Genomic DNA, 8885 nt, shown 5'->3' on the forward strand with positions numbered 1-8885 from the left:
AATCCGCCAGATCACGAAATTCCTAGGCATATCGTGAAACGCCGCCATTTCATGATATGCCTAAACGTTGGCCAGGCATATCACGATGTGCCTGAGAAATAATACGGCAGATCGATTATAGCAACGCATTCGTCGATATTCCTAGCTCTATACCGGGCACATCGTAAAATAGTTTCTTTTTTGGCCACTGGTGGCGCTGCGTATGCAATGGCGGCCGTGACCAGCTGACCGGCCGTGTTTGTTTAGCGCGTGAAAAATGTCGGCGTCGCAACAAAATGATCTTTAAACCGAAAATAGTGATTGAATTCAAAATAGAAGTGCAAAAGAAGCTTTTGAACATCAGCTCCGTTCTTTTTATGTGAATCAAACGGATTCTGTGCACAATGTGAAAAAACCATGCACGTCTGCCCGTATTTTAGAGGTTAGTATTTTGTTGATAAATAAAGTATTCACTAGTTGCTATTTAATTATATAGAAAAACTTAGGTACGACGAGCGAAGCGAGGAGTGGTTAGTATTAGTTGTGATCACGACGCACGAGCCGAGCGAGCGAAGCGAGCGTGCCGCGGCAGCGGCCGGCGAAGTGCCAGAACCGATATGCCGGCGTTTCATGATACGCCTAGGAATTTCATGATCTGCCTAAACTGGCCAAATCATGAAATGACGGCGCTTCATGATATGCCTAGGAATTTCATGATCTGCCTAAACGTCACTAGGCAAATCGGTAAACGGTGAGTTTTGAACGATATGGCGGATGTCCCTTAGCCAATTCATGAAATGGCGGCATTTCACGATATGCCTAGGAATTTCGTGATCTGGCGATTTTACGATCGGCCGCCGACATATATAACCCAAAATGAATTTTATTGCCTGTTAGACAAGCTCTGTTTTGATAACTTGCTGTGTATTGTATTTGTACATGAACGTACCTGAGTGTGAGCGCTCACGAATAATCATTGCTTTTGTACACTAGATACTTGTTTATTTACTTTTTTTTAACCGACTTCAAAAAAGGAGGAGGTGCTATGTTCCAATGTTTGTATTTTTAGGGTTCCGGAGCCAAAATGGCAAAAACGGAACCCTTATAGTTTCGCCATGTCTGTCTGTCCGTCCGCGGCTTTGCTCAGGGACTATCAATGCTAGAAAGCTGTCATTTTTCACGGATATATATGTAAACTATGCCGACAAAATAGTACAATAAAAAATAAGAAATAAATTTTTTTAGGGTACCACCCATAGACGTAAAGTGGGGGTGATTTTTTTTTCTCATCCAACCCTTTAGTGTGGGGTATCGTTGGATTGGTATTTTTAAACCATTAGGGGTTTGTGTTGTTTATGATATCAAAATAAGTAGATATTAGCTATGGTGAATGGAAGACCGAATGAACTACTTGTATACAGTTTTCTTATGTCTCAATAAAGTCACTCTTCGTTTAGCAGCAGAACTGTGTGTTTGTCTAAATCTTAATAGATTCTAGATTTCTCTCAGGTTATGGGCTACCCATGCTCCGTACAGTAATTTCAGTGCTAGTCAAGAATTAGATTACTAGTTCGAAAATTGTGTTTTTCGTGTGTAATCTGTGACAGAATAACGAAGATGTCGGCTAATTATGTTGCGAACGTGCCGAAGTTATTGGGCCGTGCCAACTATAGCGAATGGGTTTTCGCAGCAGAGAATTTCCTAGTCTTGGAGGGCGTGCAAAAATTCATTGATGAAGAGCCTAACAAAGAGGAAATTGCGGCAGATCAAAAAACCAGAGCGAAGTTGATTTTAACTATCGATTCGTCTTTATTTGTTCATGTCAAAGATGTGAAAACTACGACTCAATTATGGAACAGACTCAAAAATTTATTTGATGATTCCGGCTATGCAAGAAAGATTACGCTACTACGAAATCTTATTTCGATACGACTCGAAAATTGCAGTTCTATGACGGCATATGTGACTCAAGTTGTAGAAAATGGCCAGAAATTGAGCAGAACGGGTTTTAACATCAGTGATGAATGGATTGGCTCGCTTTTATTAGCGGGATTGCCAGAGAAATATTCCCCTATGATCATGGCGATCGAGCATTCAGGGATTTCTATTTCGGCGGACTCCATTAAAACAAAACTTCTTGACATGGAAGAAAAAAATTCAAATTTGAATTTGAACGAGAACGGAACGAATGAAATTGAAAGCGCATTTGCCAGTTCGCATTACCAACATAAGAAGAACAAAATGAAAGTCTATGGCGAAAAGCATGATGGCGGCAATTCGTCAATGTCAAATTCGAAAAATGTCAAATGTTTTCGATGTAAACAAGCCGGGCATTACCGCAATCAGTGTCCTAATGTTGAAAATAGTTCTTCGGCGTTAAAGAAAAGTACGCGAAAACCGTCAAATGCATTCAGTGCTGTGTTTTTTGAGTGGCAATTTTAAGAAAAACGACTGGTATGTCGATTCTGGAGCTAGTGCTCACCTGACAGCTAACGAAAGTTGGATTAAAAATGGTTCATATGAGCCGGCCATTCGGGAGATTGTTGTCGCAAACAAGGAAAGCGTTCCTGTGTTGTGCAGTGGTGATGTGCAGATTGCTACAATAGGAAGCGACAGCGAATACGACATCGTTGTTCAAAACGTATTGTGTGTTCCGAATATAACCACAAACTTGTTATCAGTAAGTCAGTTGATTAACAAGGGCAACAAAGTGGAGTTCAATGATGAAAGTTGTAAGATTTTTAACAAGAAGGGAGATCTTGTTGCAACAGCTTCATTGATGAATGGAGTTTACAAGTTGAACATGCCAGAAAATACGACTGTTGCCATGGCCGCGTCTGCTGACACCTGGCATCGCCGCCTGGGGCATGTAAATAGTGCTTATATGAACAAAATGCAGAATGCAGTGGAAGGATTTAACCTACAAGGAAAGGTGGACCATATAAGCAAGGCATCATGCAAGGTATGTTGTGAAGGGAAACAATGTCGCTTGCCTTTTCCCAATGAAGGCAACAGAAGTGATACACTGCTGAATATAGTGCACACTGACATTTGTGGACCCATGGAAGTTGAATCCATCGGGGGATCAAGATACTACCTGTTGTTTGTCGATGATTTCAGTCGTATGGCATTTATATTTTTCATTAAGAATAAGAGTGAAGCTCTGAAGTGTTTCAAGGAATTCAAAGCAAAAGTTGAAAACCAGCTTGGCAAGAAGATTAAGATCTTAAGAAGTGACAATGGCCGGGAGTTCTGTAATAACCAGTTCGATGATTATCTGAAAGAGAGTGGAATCATTCATCAGAGGAGTAATAATTACAGTCCTGAACAGAACGGCTTATGCGAAAGGTTGAACAGATCAGTGGTTGAGAAGGCACGATGCTTGCTGTATGATGGTGGTTTAAGCTTGGAATTCTGGGCAGAGGCTGCGAACACTGCGGTCTACCTGCGGAACAGAACGGTGGCAGCAGGATTAAACGGAAAGACACCATATGAAGTGTGGACCAACACCAAGCCAGATCTGAGTCACTTAAGAATCTTCGGTAGTACAGTGATGGTACATGTTGCCAAGGAGAAGAGACACAAGTGGGACAAGAAGTCTCGTCAATGTATCTTGTTGGGTTATCCAGAGAATGTCAAAGGATATCGCTTATTTGACCCGGAAACCAGATCTATCTTTATTAGCAGAGATGTGATAATCATGGAGAAGACTAATGACTGATTGTGTCATTGAGGTTCAGGAGAAGACAGACTCCAATGGAAATCAGAAAGAAGAGTTGGAGATAAGTCGAGATTCAGTGGGGGATGACTATGAAGACCAGTCCAGTACTCTGGTAGACTCATCAGGAGACCAATTTACTGAATTTGAGACAGCTGACACATCAGAAAACACAAGTACTCCGATAAAGATAAGACCACAGAGAGAAAGACGTCCACCAGAAAGATATGGCATTACAAATATTTGCATAGCAGACAAGATAGATGATGCTAGCGGGCTATCATTGCAAGAAGCTTTACAAGGACCAGAGAAAGCGCACTGGAAGCAAGCAATGACAGATGAGTTGAAAAGCTTTGAAGAAAATGATGCTTGGGAACTTGTCAGTGTTCCAGATAAGGCTAGCATTGTGAAATGCAAATGGGTACTTAAGAAGAAGTATGATAGTGAAAACCATGTGCGTTACCGAGCAAGGTTAGTGGCCAAGGGCTTTACACAAAAGCTGGGTGTGGACTATGAGGAGACCTTCTCGCCCGTGGTAAGATACACAACTTTAAGACTTTTATTTGCATTGGCTGTGCGATTAGGGTTTGATATCTCACATTTAGATGTAACAACTGCTTTCCTGAACGGTTTTCTTGAGGAAACAATTTACATGCAGATTCCTGAGGGTTTTGTTGGTGGTAATACTGATGGCAAGGTGCTTAAGTTGAAGCGTGCCATTTATGGCCTAAAGCAATCCTCAAGGGCATGGTACAGGAGGGTAGATGATTGTTTAGTTCAGAGTGGATATATCAAGTCAAAACTAGAACCCTGTTTGTATGTTAACAGTAGTAATGGTTTGAAGACTATAATAGCTTTATATGTCGATGATTTTTTCTTGTTTTCCAATGATGAGCAGGAAACAAAGCGAATAAAGCAGGAACTTTCTTCTCAGTTCAAGCTAAAAGATCTAGGACAGGTCAAACAGTGCCTAGGTATGAATGTTAACATTGATAAACAGAATAATGTAATAACATTGGATCAGGAAAGTTATATTGATCAATTGTTGCATAGGTTCAATATGACTGAGAGCAAAGTTGCTGAGACTCCTATGGAGGAGAAATTAAATTTAGAAAAAGCTAGCGATTGCAAAAGCGAATTTCCTTATCAGCAGCTGATAGGCAGCCTTATGTATTTGGCAGTATTGACCAGGCCCGACATAATGTATGCTCTGTCTTATATGAGTCAGTTTAATAACTCATATAATGAGCAACATTGGTGCTATGCTAAGAGGATTCTTAGATATTTGAAAAAGACAAAGCATTATTGTTTGAAATACAGTAAAGATGGAAAAGCAGAAATTGAAGGCTTTGTTGATGCTGACTGGGCACATAATGTAGGAGACAGGAGGTCTTATACAGGGTTTAATTTTATGTTGTCTGGAGGTGCTATCTCATGGGAGAGTAAAAAGCAAAAAACAGTTGCATTGTCCAGTACTGAGGCTGAGTACATGGGTATCTCTGAAGCCTGTAAAGAAGCAATTTATTTGAGAAACTTACAATTTGAAATAACTGGTCACATGTATGCTGTTGTTCTGTACAATGACAACCAAAGTGCTCAGAAGTTGCTGGCGAATCCTGTCTTTCATAAGCGGTCTAAGCACATAGATGTGCGTTACCATTTTTGTAGGGAAAGTGTAGCTGACAAGTTAGTTCAGACTTTGTACTTGCCCACAGCAGATATGCCTGCGGATCTGCTGACTAAAAGTCTTAGTGCAACTAAACATTATAGGTTTATGTTTATGTTGGGGCTAGTGCCAAAGTAGTTTAGTTTTTGATAATGCTTGTATATTTTGATATAGTGGGGGTGTTGTTTATGATATCAAAATAAGTAGATATTAGCTATGGTGAATGGAAGACCGAATGAACTACTTGTATACAGTTTCTTATGTCTCAATAAAGTCACTCTTCGTTTAGCAGCAGAACTGTGTGTTTGTCTAAATCTTAATAGATACTAGATTTCTCTCAGTTTGCTAAAACGATTTTTCGATAAAGTGATTTGTTTGCGAAATATTCAACTTTAAAGTGCAAATTTTCATTAAAATCGAGCGTCCCCTAAAATCTAAACCGGTGGGTGGAAAAATTAAAAAAAAATATCAGGATAGTAGTAAGGCACAAGTATATCAAACTTTCAAGGAAAACTATAACGGCTAAGTTTGCTTCAGAATTAATAGTAGTTTATGAGTAAATAGCAGCCTAAGGTATAAAATATACCTAAACTTGGAAGATTTCGTATAAAATACGAAATCCTTAGAAAAATGTTACTTATTTATTTCGTAATGGCTACGGAACCCTATTTTGGGCGTGTCCGACACGCTCTTGGCCGGTTTTTTTTTTTGTATGTTCGCCGATTACTCAGTCAATTGGCACCAAGTCAAGATCTGATGATGGGATCCTAGGGAAATCGAGAGCAACTCTCAAATTTTATAAGCACACCTATGGATTTTGGCATTTTTAGCATTAAGATAAGCATTAACATTCAAAGTATCATTTGGTAAACTGGACCTGATGAAGAAGACTGTAGATGACCAATGGAACTCGTCAAAGCTAAGTAATGCTTGCTCGTCTATAAACGATCATTATTAATATACCGTTATTAAGCGACTAAGAAGGAGCTTTAAGTTAATGATTCTTTCGAACTGACCTGATGCTGAAGCCGGAAGGTAGGCAACGGAACTATGTTATAAAACAACGTAACTAAGCCGTGTTTGGGCTTAATGGAATAGTTGTGAGATGTACCTACCTACTTTGGCTATGAATCACTAAAAAGTGAGAAATAAAGTTTTTTTTTAACAAAAAACTGACTCCAAAAAAAAATGGAACCGACTACAAAACCCTTGAAAATATTTTCTAGCACTAGGTACCTACTAGCTCGAAGTCGGTGTATTTTCAAGGGTTTTGTAGTCGGTTTTACTTCTTTGTTATAAAATTCTTTTATAAACTACTCATTAAGTGAAATGTAACATTTCTTTTGAGTAAATAAATGTCTTTAACCAGAGTACCGGCTTTTTGACATCCATATTTACCTGCAGTGCAAACGCTTTTGCAGCGACAAAAATGTAAGTCAGCACGATGTCAGGAGCTGAAGGATCAGTGGTGGTAATTGGCTTCCACCACCCACACTCACCACACTCCAAAACCCCCCACTCTTAGGACTTTTAGTATGTTCAACTGGATACTGCAAGGTATAACTGTACCAATTTTCAAAACTACACGAAGTTTTTCTCCTGATTTTATTAATTTCATCACGCTATAGAGATTTTTCGGAATTGTCATGGGAATTCAGCGAAATCCCGGAATTTCTGTTCGACAGCAGAATGTAATACGCATGCGAAGCTGTGGGTAATATCTAGTCAGTAATAAGGTATAACCTATTTCAAATTATCACGAAACGCGAAATATGCGAGCAACCAAAAAATAACCCCAGTTTTTAAACACGAAAATGATGTCACCTCTTTTAGAATAACGGTTAAACTTGATATTAAAATATTTCCTGCTTACTGAAATAATAACTAAATTGATCTAGGCCCAAAGGTGCTATAAAGCACTATACATTTGTCCTGCCCTGGGGGAGTTGGTATGCCCGCTGTTATTAATATAAGTAGACCTTGAATTACAACAATTATTGCGAATACCTACTTACTTATGTCTAGTTTTATGGTTCCGTAGCTTTAAGAAATTCACTAAAGCATAGTCACATTTTGTCAGCTAAAAATTAAATTACAATATCAAAGAACTAAAAGAATTTCTTTGCTCACCCACGACCTTATGATAGCTAAGTTTATGCAAAAATTTCAAAAAAGTAAAACCGACTCCAAAAAAATAAAAAATAACAAAAATGGAACCGACTACAAAATCCTTGACAATCTTTTTCTAGGTACAGCACGAGCCAGCAGGAATGGAACAATAGTCGTTTACCTCACCTACATACAATGGGTTTCAATCCATCCTGCTGGGTAGGTTAGCTAGTAGATACCTAGAAAATTTTGTTCAAGGGTTTTGTAGTCGGTTCCATTTTTCGTTATTTTTTTTATTTTTTTGGAGTCGGTTTTACTTTTTTGTTAACAAATTTCTTTATTTCTCACTTTTTAGTGATTCATAGCCAAAGTGCATCTCACAACGATTCCATGAAGCCCAAACACGGCTTAGTTAAGTTGTTTTATAACAGAGTTCTGTTGCTTACTTTCCGGCTTCAGCATCAGATCAGTCTAGTATATCGCGTATATTAATCATGATCGTTATAGACGAGCGAGCATTACTTAGCTTTGACGAGTTCCATTGGTCCTCTACGGTCTTCTTCATCAGGTCCAGTTTACCAAATGATACTCTCTGAATGTAAACAAATGCTTATTTTAATGCTAAAAATCCCAAAATCGCCATTGTTGTGCCTATAAAGTTTGAGGTTTGCCCTCAATTTCCCTAGGATCCCATTATCAGACCTTGACTTGGTTACAATGGGACCACCTCAGAAGAGTACCCTATCGAATAAAAAAATATTTTTTTCAAAATCGGTCCACAATTGACTGAGTAATCGGTGAACACACATGAAAAAAAATACAAACATTGGAACATAGAACCTCCTCCTTTTTTGAAGTTGGTTAAAAATATGCGTGTTCATGCAGTTCCTCAACCTCCACACTGTAAGAACACACACAAATCACACAAACTCATCTATCACCACCACCACACTACACTGACGCGTTTCGAACTCAACCAGAGCTCATCTTCAGAGCAACACAACCGTACACCATGCTATACCAGATGTTAGACTATGAAGCCATCATGATGACCATGATGTTGGATGTTAGATTCTTTTAGTTTATTGATATGGACCTCCGCAAAGTAACGCCTGATTCAATAAATTATTTACAATATCAAACTAGAATTAAATTAAAAATGATAATAGCAATTTTGAACACTAAAAACCTGAAAATAAAATTAAAATTACAATTTCAATGTTTCGTAAATAGGAAAAGTATCAAATAATTATTACGCTTTAGTTCTTAATCGGTATAGAAACTAGTAATTTTATACTAATTTAATTAATACCAGGCATTAGTTACGTGTAATTAAGTATATGCGCTAATTTACTTAACACGAGGTGTGTCCTTAGTTGGCAATAAAGGCATATGACACAGTTGACGAATAAA

The sequence above is a fragment of the Choristoneura fumiferana genome, chromosome 4, assembly GCF_025370935.1.
Source record: "Choristoneura fumiferana chromosome 4, NRCan_CFum_1, whole genome shotgun sequence".
NCBI classification, from domain to species: Eukaryota; Metazoa; Arthropoda; class Insecta; order Lepidoptera; family Tortricidae; genus Choristoneura; species Choristoneura fumiferana.